Genomic DNA, 12,195 nt, shown 5'->3' with positions numbered 1-12,195 from the left:
GCGAGGGCCTGGGGTGACACGTGCGACATGGACTTCGTGGACAGCGCAGCGCTGAAATATTCTCCACATCGCTCGCTCTCCCCTACCCTGCTGCAGAATAAAACTTATACTGAGCCTGTCGTCTTTTCTAATGAGGATTTACTTCCCACACCGGAGGCATGCGCTGCCATCTCCTTCGGTTGTGGACGCTATGACGACGATGTTTTATCCACCGCGGCCTCGGGGTCTGAGGACTTCGCAACCGACACTAGCCCTCTTCCTCCTAGCGGACAGGAGAGGCGTGTTTCCCCCTCCTACAGTGAGCTGTTGGATGTGGTTTCTCGTGCGGTGGGTAAATTGGGGCTAGACTGGGAGGTTGATAAGGCCGAGGCCCAACCTTCTTCTAAGCTGGACGACCGTTTTCTAACCAGTCGGACACCTACACAGCCCTGGAGGCCTTTGCCTTTTTTCCCGGACCTCCACCAGGAGGTTTCGAGGTCCTGGAAACAGCCGTTTTCGGCGCGGATTACCAATGCTGCGGCCGCGGATTTCGCCACCGTTTCTGATATGGCGAACCATGGCTATACTATGATGCCCCCGGTGGAAGAGACTCTCGCCGAACACCTTGCGCCTAGTTCGGCCGCGGCTTGGAAGTCTCGCCCCCTTCTTCCTTCGAAGGCGTGTCGAGTCACGTCTAGTTTGGTGGGTAAATCCTACATGGCGGCTGGTCAAGCGGCTGCTTCGCTCCACTCTATGGCGGTCCTTCAGGCCTACCAAGCGGAGTTATTGAAGGAATTGGATGAAGGTGAGGGCATCACACCTGAGGCAGTGAAAGAGCTGCGTAGAGCTACGGATTTGGCGTTACGTGCTACCAAACATACCGCTCGTGCAGTGGGCCGTACTATGGCCGGTTTGATTTCGGTTGAGCGCCACCTCTGGCTTAATCTCACCGATATTAAGGAGAAGGATAAATCTTTCCTTATGGATGCCCCTGTCTCCAGGGATGGATTGTTCGGTGAGGCTGTCACGTCAGTAGTGGAGAAGTTCAGGGCAGCGAAACAGCAATCAGCCGCTTTCCGCCAGCTGATTCCCCGCAGACCCAGGGAGGTCGAACGCCGGCAAGCGCCCGCGCGTTCTCGCTCAACCTCCTCTCACCGCCAGCGAGCAGCCTCTCGAGAGGAACCCACACCTATGGCGCCTCCTCGCAAGGACTGGGGCCCTAGGGTTTTTCCTCCGGCGCACCAGCGTCAACGTAAGCGATTGAACCTGACCTCGACGGCTAAAGCCTCTCGTTCTCGGGTGCCGAATAGCAGCTCCTGATCTTTTTGCTGCTTGCCAGGGACTGTGCCCTCCGCTAGAGAGCGCTGTCGGACCGCTTTCGCGCATCCTACACTCTCATTGCAGTCCCCATGCTCAAACATTGATTGTCTCGCCGCAAACAGCGCCTCGAGCAACATTGGATCGAGCTGTAATAATAGATGCTCCCTCAGACACTCTGCGCAATCCTGCTTTCGGAGTTCGAGGGACGACTCAAGGACCCTGCACAAACGGCCCGTTTATGACGGCTCGCACAGCCGCCGCTTTTTCGCTAGCGGCAGAGCCCGATGTTCCATCTGTTGGCCTAATTCCTGCCGTGGACACGTTTCAGGATTATACTCAACGGAACGCAACGACTCTGGCGCATACGCTTCCCCGGTGCACGAACACCACGGGTTTTTCGTGTCCGGTCGTTTTAACGCGTATGACGGCGTTACAGGGAGCGGAAGTTTTGAAACCGCTAATATTGTTTCGGGCCGCGTGGGAACGCTTGCCCGGCATTCCTCAATGGGTGTTACGCACGGTTTGTCACGGATACACCATTCAGTTTCGGAAAGGCCCGCCCCCTTTCCGCGGAATTCTTTCCACTACGGTGAAGTCTACGGAAATGGCGGTGCTGCGACAGGAAATGTCAGCTCTGCTGAGCAAAGGGGCTATAGAAGAAGTACACCCCTCTCAGATGGAGACAGGTTTTTACAGCCGTTATTTCGTGGTACCGAAAAAAGACGGCGGGTTACGGCCCATTCTGGATTTACGCCGTCTGAATCTTGCACTCAGACCGAGCAAATTCAAGATGTTGACGGTGAAATCTATTCTGTCTCAGATCCGACCAAGCGATTGGTTTATTACGATCGATCTGAAGGATGCGTATTTCCATATTCAGATCGTCAAGAGACACAGGAAGTTCCTCAGATTCGCTTTGGAGGGCAAAGCGTATCAGTACCGCGTTCTTCCCTTTGGCTTGGCTTTAGCGCCCCGTACTTTCTCAAAATGCATGGACGCAGCTCTGGCCCCGTTGCGGCTCCGGGGCGTTCGTGTGTTGAATTATTTGGACGATTGGCTGGTGTTAGCGCAATCGCGGACTCAAGCACACTCTCACCGAGATCTTGTGCTGAATCATTTAAACAGCCTGGGCTTACGAACAAATTTCAAGAAAAGTGTTTTAACTCCCTCTCAACAGATAACTTTTCTGGGAATAGATCTGGACTCTCGCGCGATGACAGCGAAGCTTTCTCTCCCGCGCGCTCAGTCGATTGCGTCATGCGTGCGGCACTTCAAAGCGGGTCGCACGGTGACAGTGAGATTGTGCCTCAGGCTCTTGGGTCTAATGGCAGCAGCATCCCCCGTGATTCGTCTGGGACTGCTTCAAATGCGCCCCTTTCAGTGGTGGACGAAAAGGCGGAATATTTCACCCCGTTGTCTCCCGCATCGCACGATTTCGGTGACACGGCGGTGTGTGATGTCGCTAAAATTTTGGATGTCAGCCGAATTTCTCCTGTCAGGAGTTCGACTGGGAATGTATGCTTTCCGAGAGACTGTCACGACGGACGCGTCTTTGACTGGTTGTGGAGCTGTGTGTCGAGGGCGACCAGCCCACGGAGTGTGGACAGCGGCTCAGCGCGGCTGGCACATAAACAGACTGGAATTACTGGCAGTTTTTCTGGCTCTCCAGTATTTCGCGGATCTGTTGATCGGCCGTCATGTGCTGCTCAGATCAGACAACACAGCGGTTGTGTCTTATCTGAACCATCAAGGAGGATTGCGCTCTCGCCCCCTGTGCAGGCTGGCGAGGCGTGTTCTTCTGTGGTCTCGGGACAAGTTTCTGTCGATCCGGGCCATTCATGTTCCCGGACGATTGAATTTCGGAGCGGACCTGCTATCCAGACAGGCTCTGGAACAGGGAGAATGGCGATTACACCCCCAGACGGTGGATCTTTTATGGCGGATATTCGGCAAAGCGAAAGTGGATTTATTCGCGTCGAGCATGACTACGCATTGCCCGCTATGGTTCTCCCTACGCTCCCCATCGCCCCTGGGCGTGGATGCGTTAGCTCACAGCTGGCCCAGGACCAGTCTGTATGCTTTTCCTCCGATTCGTTTGATCCCAGCGGTATTATGCAGAATACGGCGGGACAGAGTGGAACAGCTGCTGCTGGTGGCTCCGCGATGGCACACGCAGCCGTGGTTTGCGGATCTGATCAGTCTGCTAGCGGGCTCTCCGTGGGAGATTCCCCTCAGACTGGATTTATTATCACAAGCACAGGGGCTGATTTGGCACCCGAGGCCAGATCTGTGGAAACTGTGGGCGTGGCCATTGAGCGGAGTGCATTAGTATGTCCCGGTCTTTCTGTTGAAACTACTGAGACTATATTGAATTCTAGAGCAGCTTCTACGAGACGCTTATATGCTTTCAAGTGGAGACTGTTTACAGCCTGGTGTGGCAATCATAATGTGGATCCAGTTTACTGCCCAGTGGCTTCAGTGCTGGAGTTCCTCCAGGAGCGTTTTTCGGATGGCGTTACACCAGCCACTTTAAAGGTTTACGTGGCAGCCATTTCAGCTTACCACGAATACATAGGCGGTGCCTCTGTGGGGCGTCATCCATTAGTTTCTCGTTTCATACAGGGTGCGCGACGGCTGAGGCCTTTCCGCCCTGTGCGAGTTCCTTCATGGGATCTATCCATTGTGTTGTTAGGTTTATCAGGGCATCCGTTCGAGCCCTTGGAGACCGTATCAGATAAATTCCTGACACTGAAGACTCTTCTTCTCATGGCTTTATCCTCCCTCAAGAGAGTTGGGGATTTACAGGCTCTTTCTGTTTCACCTTCATGCATGGAATTCGCACCGGGCTCTGTGAAGGTGCTGCTGCGGCCCAGGCCTAACTATGTTCCTAAGGTCGCATCTAACCCTTTTCGCTTTCAGCAAGTGGTTCTGGAAGCTTTTTCACCTGCTGAGGCTGGGTCAGGAGATCTAAGTCTTTGCCCTGTGAGAGCTTTAAAGACTTATGTGGATCGTACAGCCCCTTGGCGTGAATCTGACCAGCTGTTTGTCTGCTTTGGACATAAAAGTAAGGGCCATGCAGTTACAAAGCAGCGCATGTCCCATTGGCTGGTGGAGGCAATTTCTTTGGCCTATGAGGCGCGCGGTCTCGCTTCGCCCTTAGGGATTAAGGCTCATTCCACTCGAGCTGTAGCTTCTTCTCAAGCTTTTCTCAGTGGCTCTTCTATGGATGATATCTGTGCTGCGGCAGGATGGTCCTCACCGAGCACTTTTATCAAGTCCTACAGTCTGGATGTGAGGATGGCCCCTGGCTCCCGGGTTCTCTCCGCTTGAGCAGTTGCTTCCTCGGATCTCAGTTATCAGGTACGTCAGGCGTTTTGGTATATCGTTCCCATACGTGGTGACGTCACCGCAGCATCGAAGTGACCTATGATAGGGAACATCTCGGTTATGTATGTAACCTTGGTTCCCTGAATAGGGAACGAGATGCTGCGGTTCTGGCCGTTCCGTACCTTGATAACTCTTCATCTTCAGTCATGAAATCTGAGCGAAATGGCGCGCTGCACCCAGGTATATCATGCGTGCGCATGCGCAGGGTGGTGCTATGCGCCATTTGGCCAATTGGCGGGATGGTATAGGGCTTCAGACATTCGTCACTTTTTTTTTTTTTTTTTTTTTTAATGCTTTATTAATTCAATGCCATAAGAACATGAGGTATTACATATTCAAATAATCAAATAAACATTAGCTGCCAGAGAAAAGAGAGCGAGAGAGAAAAAGAGAGAGAGAAAAAGTTACATACATTTCAATGATTTCAGAGCATTACATGTTTTCAGTGCTTTTTTGTTTTCGGTTTGTTCCAAGAGATTTAGATATAATTTAAAGTCATTTATAAAATGTACAAAATTTGGTTTACATTGAGCCCACTTTTTCTTATGTATATGGAATTTTCCTAACAAAATAAACAATTGTATAATATATTGTTCTTTACTATTCAAATTTTCGTTTTCTGTATAAAAAATTACATCAAATATACAAATTTCTATCATACCTTCAATTTTTCTGTTAATATAGAATTCCAAATCTTTCCAAAATATTCTTGAATAAATACAATGAAAAAAAAGATGTAAGATAGTTTCTTTTTCTTGACCACAAAATTCACAAGAATATGAAATATTAAGCTTAAATCTTTCCAAAACATGCTTAGCAGGATAAATTCTATGGAGTATTTTGTAAGACACTTCCTTAATTTTGTTATTGATACAAAACCTATTTGGCAGTTTCCACGCTTTAACCCAATTGATATTACCAAACAAAGATGACCAAAAAAATCTTGCTGCGGGTAAGGAGACAGAACAAAGAGCATTTCTTATAATCTTATTGCTACACTTTTGCTTTAAAACATCAGTATTTTCAATGAAAATGTTACCAAAAGGATTAACTATGCTGATTTCTTCTAAGTTACAGTTTTTTAAAAGTAACATCACACTCTTTGGAATTGCATCAAAAACAATCGCAAATTCTCTTGGTTTAACTGGTAATTGGAATTTCTGAAGAAATTCAGTATACGATAACAAGTATCCATGGGAATTAACTAACTGTCTTACTAAAAGTATACCTTCCTTGAACCAAGTATGATAGAATAAAGATTTGTTTTTGAATAATATGTCTTTGTTGTTCCATATGAAATATCTGTGGGGTGAAAAATTGTGCTTATAAACCAATTGCCATGCTAACAGGGCTTGTCTGTGAAAACCGGCCAATTTAACAGGAATTTTGTCAACAGAAAAATTACATTTCAACAAAAAGTCTATGCCTCCAAGAGTATTAAATATATAATTAGGAAATGCATTCCAAGGACTTTCTCTATTTTTCATAAACTCTATCAACCATTTAATTTTAAAAGTATCATTGAGAGTATTATAATCTAAGACCTCCAGTCCGCCTTGCTCTTTAGGATTACAAATTACCTCCTTTTTTAAATAATGTGGTTTTTTCCTCCAAATAAAATTATAAAGAATCTGATCTAGATCTTTAATAATTTTGGGAGGCACATCTAATGATAATGACGTATAAACAGATCTAGATATACCCTCCGCCTTTGACAATAAAACCCTCCCAAATATCGAAATGTCCCTCAATAACCACAAATTAAATTTCTTTTTAGTTTTTTCAATAATTGGTTCAAAGTTTAATTGACTCCTTTGTTTTTCATTTTTACAAATTATTACACCTAAATATGTTAATTTATGTTTAACTGGAATATTTTCTATTTCTGAAGAGGAGCAATCTTTAAGGGGAAATAATACAGATTTATCTAAGTTCATTTTAAGGCCTGAAACACCAGTGAATTCCTCAACGTATCTTATTATTTTGGGTACTTCAAATTTGTTTTTCAAAAACACTGCAGTGTCATCAGCAAACTGGCTAAGTTTGAATTGTACACCTAAAGCTGTGATACCATTAAACTGATTTCGTTTTATATGCGATGCTAAAACCTGAGTAACTAACAAAAATAAAAAAGGAGAGAGAGGGCATCCTTGCCTAATGCCACGATGAATATCAAATCTTTGTGAGGTGCCATGCGCAAGTTTGACAGAACGTTTACACCCACTATACAATGTTTTGACTGCTTTCAAAAACATATCTCCAAAACCAAACCATTTAATAACTTTGAAAATAAAATTATGAATCACTGTATCAAATGCTTTATAAAAATCAATAAATAAAATAAAACTATCATCCTCGATAAAGTTATTATAATCAATCATATCTAATATTAGTCTAATATTATCCCTAATATGACGGCCTTTCATAAACCCAGACTGTTCTATATCAATTATTTTGTCTAAACCTTACTTCAATCTTCTAGCAAAAATCATTGCATACAATTTACTATCATTATTTAATAAACTAATAGGCCTCCAATTTTCAATAAATAACTTGTCTTTTTTAGGTTTGGGAATCAATGTTATAATTCCTTGTTTTAATGAAGCAGGCAATTCTCCATTTTGTATAGCTTCCACAAATACTAACAATAAAAAAGGTAAAAGTTCTTTAGAAAAAGTCTTATAAAACTCACTGGTTAGCCCGTCGTTGCCTGGAGATTTGTTATTCTTTAATAAGTTAATGCACTCTCTCAACTCTTCACTATTTATTTCTTTATCACAATTATTCTGAAAGTTCTGGTCTATTTTTTTGGTATCACTCACTAAATTATTTAAAAAGGTATCCATATTTGAAGTAGCTGATATAGGAGAATACAAATTACTAAAAAACTGAGCAACATATTTTGAAATAACTGAAGAATTATCTACTAATTTGTTGTTAATCATTAATTTAGAAATTGAGGCAAAATCATGGTTTCTATTTTCAAGGCCAAAAAAATATTTTGTATTTTTTTCCCCTTTTTCTAACCATTTAAGTCTAGTTCTAACAAATGCTCCTCTTGCTTTATCCTCATAGATCTTATCTAATTCAATTTGCAATAAATCTAATTTTTGTAACTCACAATCAGTTAACAGTTCCTTCTTCTTTTTACACAAATTAAAAATATCCTCAATTATAGATTTTTCCTTAATATTATTATTCTTTGTTTCTAATTTTCCTTGATTAATAAATGCCTTTCTAATATCAAACTTCATTAATTCCCAATACTTTCCATATGATTTTTCTAACTCTGCAATTTTTCTATATTTTTCAATAATACTTTTAATTTTTTCCTTTAAACATTCATTTTCAAGCAATTTGTTATTTAATTTCCAATAGCTGCCATGATTTTTAACTAATTTGTCTTGTACCATATTTATTTTTATAAAAATTCCTTTATGATCTGTCATTATGCAAGGTTCTATCAATACAGAGGTCACATTATTAGTTAAATCATTAGACACTAACCAATAGTCAATACGAGAATGAAGAGACGAGTCCTTATTACTCCATGTATATTCTTCCTTGTCTGGATTTTTACTTCGCCACACATCAATAAGACCCAATCTTAAACATACATTTTCCAATTCACTAGAAGGGCCTGTTCTAGTTTTAGGAGGCCATCTATCAATGGTTTCATTAAACACAGTATTGAAATCTCCTCCCCAAATAACTTGGGCTGAAGGATAAAGGGAAATAAAATGCTGAATCCTAGATTCAATATGTGAAAAAAGTATTCCGTTGTTTACTTTGTTATTGGTGGCATAACAATTGACTACTACAAAATGTTCGTTATCCTTATTTAACACAAGCAATATCCATCTACCACAGTCATCTTTTTCGTAGTTTACTATTTGCCCTGTAAATTTATCTTGTAAAATAGCGACCCCCGCTGAGCGGTTACTGCCAAATGACAACCAAATCTCTTTTCCCCAATGATTTTTCCAAAACACAGCATCTGAAGAACATGCGTGCGTTTCCTGAATTAAACAAAAATCTACATTTTTCCCTTTGCAATACAAAAATAAAGCTTTTCTCTTCAAAAGATCACGAATACCTCTGGCATTGATAGAAAATAAAGAAAGAGACATAAACGTTCAACGATTAATTAAGAACCACAAGAGTAAAATAAACCTAAACTCTAGACTTTTACATAATGGGATCCTCACAAAAGTTCGACAAAAGTAGCTATTACTATTTTTAAAGTTGCAAACATTAGGGAAAGTAAAAAGTAATGAGCATTCAGTTTCAAAAGTATACATTTCTTATTTTCTTTTCTTCTTTTCCCAAACAAAGATTAACATGTCTTGCAAACCACCGCCAATTGTGCAGACTACAACAAGACGACCATAAGCCTATGTAGGACCGTTGCCTCCTTCAAGACTAATCTCTTTCCCGTCTACGAAAGCCCTCGCTCCACTGAAGTATGCATTTCTGCCTTCTTTCCTTGCTCTCTCCACAGTCGGCCAAAGACGATTCCGTGCTTCCACGTCAAAAGCTGTCAAGTCCTCCTTAAATCGCAGCCCCTTGGTAGTTAGACACTCGTTGTTTTTTGAGTTTTTCCAGATTAAATCTCTGGCTGTACGGGAAACGAATCTTATGATCACTGTTCTTGGTTTCACTCTTCTGCCATCATCCGAATTTTTAAGCCTACCAAGCCGATGTGCCACATCCAAACCATCTGCTACCACCCGTTTATCCCCGTCCGAAACCACTGCTTTGCAAACTTCCATGACTCTCGTTTTCACGTTTTCATTAGTTTGTTCGGACAGCCCATACAAACGCAGGCACCATCTGCGGCTGTAGCGTTCCTGATCATTAATTTTTGTGTTCATTTCCTTCACCTTTTTTTCCAGAAGAGCATTCGCATTTTTCAGCATTTCGTTTTCTTTCTGCAGGACCATCACATCATCATGCACTGAGGTGAGAGATTTGCCCAAAGCTTCAATGTTGGAAGAATTCTCTTTAACCATTCTTTCTAGCTGGTCGGATCGCTCATTGATTTTCTCAGAGAGAATTCGGATAATATTTTCCTGCACGTCATTCAAAGAAAGTTCAGTTTGTTTGGAAGAGGAGTCAACGACATTTTTATGTCTTTTGGGAGGTTGATTTTTGCTTGGTGTGTTCGGACAAGACTCACAACTTCCTCCGCTTTTCACTTTACATGCATACGAGTGAGTTTCGTTAAAACTTCTCTTCTCTTTTATAGTATCAACCTCCATCTCTGCGCCAAGATCCTCAGCCATTTTTCTGAAATGTGCAGTAAACCTGATGATTTCTTAATTAAGTTTAGTTTTGATGCAGCACTCCAACTTCAATATTTATTCAATCTCGGCAACTATTAACAATCTATCAATAGTAGCTAGCAACTTTACGGAATGTATACGACCATTTGTGAGAAATACCCAATCTGTTTCTCAGCTTAGAAAACCACTACTATCCACGGCGCCATCTTGGAGCTCCCCTTCAGACATTCGTCACACCAGAGGTGTTCCCATACGTGGTGACGTCACCGCAGCATCTCGTTCCCTATTCAGGGAACCAAGGTTACATACGTAACCGAGATGTTTCCCTTACAGTCAATGCGAGCGTCGCAAGACCGGAAATAAGTACGCACACACCATAGACAGTAAAAGAAATGGACACAGCGACCCCATTGGAACTCAATTGAGACAAATGAAGCCCAGTTTTAGCGTTTTTTAGCACTTCCGTTTCTGACGCGCAGACTCAAACGAAGCTTGACGACGTCAGCAACCTGTCTGCCAGATGTAAATCTTCTAGTGGCTGTGCGTGCAAACTGCCATCGTTAATCTTGCAGAGACGGCGAGTTTGAGCGGGGAGTTCTTTGTCGTGAGTGAGCAGGAGTAAGTATTCTGATTAATTATTTTGTATAGTATTTTAAAATGTAACGCCAGTACGCCATATTAAGTTAATTGCCTGCGAGCTTCTCCTCCTGTCTGTACGGTAATGCGACAGAGAGACGAGTGGTTATGACGCAATCGTTAGCCTATTTTTTACAAAAACTGTTTATACGGGGCCATAATGTAACATAGAAGGTAATGGAGCCCTTTATACATTGTCGTGTATCTTTAGAAATAAATAATGGACAAACAGAGTCTTTAAACGCCTCAGATGTAAAGTTATTCGCTGTCAAAGTGACGCCAAAATGAATGGGAGTCAATTGGAATGCTAACGCAAGTGAAGTTCTGCTAAAAGATGGCAGCCCCCACCCGACTTCAACTTCCGGTCGAGTTCCTTGCCCCTTGGCACACACTCGCGTTGCTGAAGCTCACCGGCGCCATCTTGTGCACCTAGCCCAATGGTCGTCAATTCACTGTGAGTCTGTGTATCGTAGCAACGAGCACAGGCTGTGCTGTTATGAAACCAGTGGGAAAATAAATCTCCTGTATTGTTTATATATTTCGTGTGTTAATGTCTCTATGTGATAGAATTATTATTATTATTGATACAAATAATTCTAGCCGGCTCAGCCAAACTTTATCAGATGGCGGCTCAATTTGGCTTAGGAAATTATTGGCTGGCGGCAACTGAAATTCTAAATGGCGCAAATGGCGGCGGCTTCGGGGTCTAGTTTGACTAACCAGGCGTGAGTTTGCAGTTGTTGAATTGTTCAAACTGACAAGATGTTTGGTGATTTATCTCTTACAGTCTTCTGCTAACATCATTATACATGTTTTTGTAGAGCACCAAAGTTATTGGTTTTATTTGGTGAAAAACATCAGTGTTTCAGTTCTGATTAGAGTCATGTGTGATTAGACTTTAGTTTATTTGCAGGAGTTGAATCTTCTTTGTATTTTCCTCACAGGACCGGAAGCTACAGGTACAAACATGGAACTACTGGGGTTCTGACGAAGACCGTGACTCCTCTGAACCTGGAGGTGGTGGAGGAAAGCGTGCAGACTATGGACACCTCCTGAGATGACACAACCCACCACACTTTGATCTGTTTGTTTCCCCCATAACCATTGACCTCAAGTCTTGTGTGGTGGTTTAAAAAGTTTTCATTATTTCCAATAAAAGTTTCCAAACGTTGCGAAGTTCGTGTCTTTCTTGTACACCAATTATCATTTATTTCAAATAACCTATGATTTTTTTGTTTTTAGTATGGCAGGCAAATTCAATTTTGGTAAAATTTCTTTATATGGGTTTTTCATGCTCACCCAGGATGCATTTATACGATTAAAAAAATACAGTAACACAGTAATGTGAAATTTTAATAAAATGTAAAATAACTTTCCTATTTGAATCTGTTTTAAAATGCATTCCTGTGATGAAACAGTACTCCAGTCTTCAGTGTCTCATGATCATTATAATATGCTGATTGTCTGCTTTATGTGATAAATGATAGTACTTTTATTTGCTCTTCACCAGGGGGCGCTAAAGAGAAACCGTAGTAGATAATATAAATTCTCAATTCATAATAATTGGGGCATTTTTCTTCAGAAAATC

At 42.4% G+C, this 12,195-nt stretch overlaps 1 long non-coding RNA gene across 1 annotated transcript; it reads left to right on the top strand.

The window, feature by feature from the left end:
* Window positions 1-11,081: 11,081 nt before the first annotated feature.
* LOC113038938 (uncharacterized) lies at window positions 11,082-11,783 on the top strand. The gene is made up of 2 exons (XR_003274828.1): window positions 11,082-11,332; window positions 11,552-11,783. It is a non-coding gene; the product is annotated as an uncharacterized LOC113038938 (long non-coding RNA).
* Window positions 11,784-12,195: the final 412 nt, after the last annotated feature.

This window comes from Carassius auratus, chromosome 21 (genome assembly GCF_003368295.1).
Source record: "Carassius auratus strain Wakin chromosome 21, ASM336829v1, whole genome shotgun sequence".
In the NCBI taxonomy this organism is placed as follows: domain Eukaryota; kingdom Metazoa; phylum Chordata; class Actinopteri; order Cypriniformes; family Cyprinidae; genus Carassius; species Carassius auratus.
This window is presented reverse-complemented; position numbering and strand designations above follow the sequence as displayed.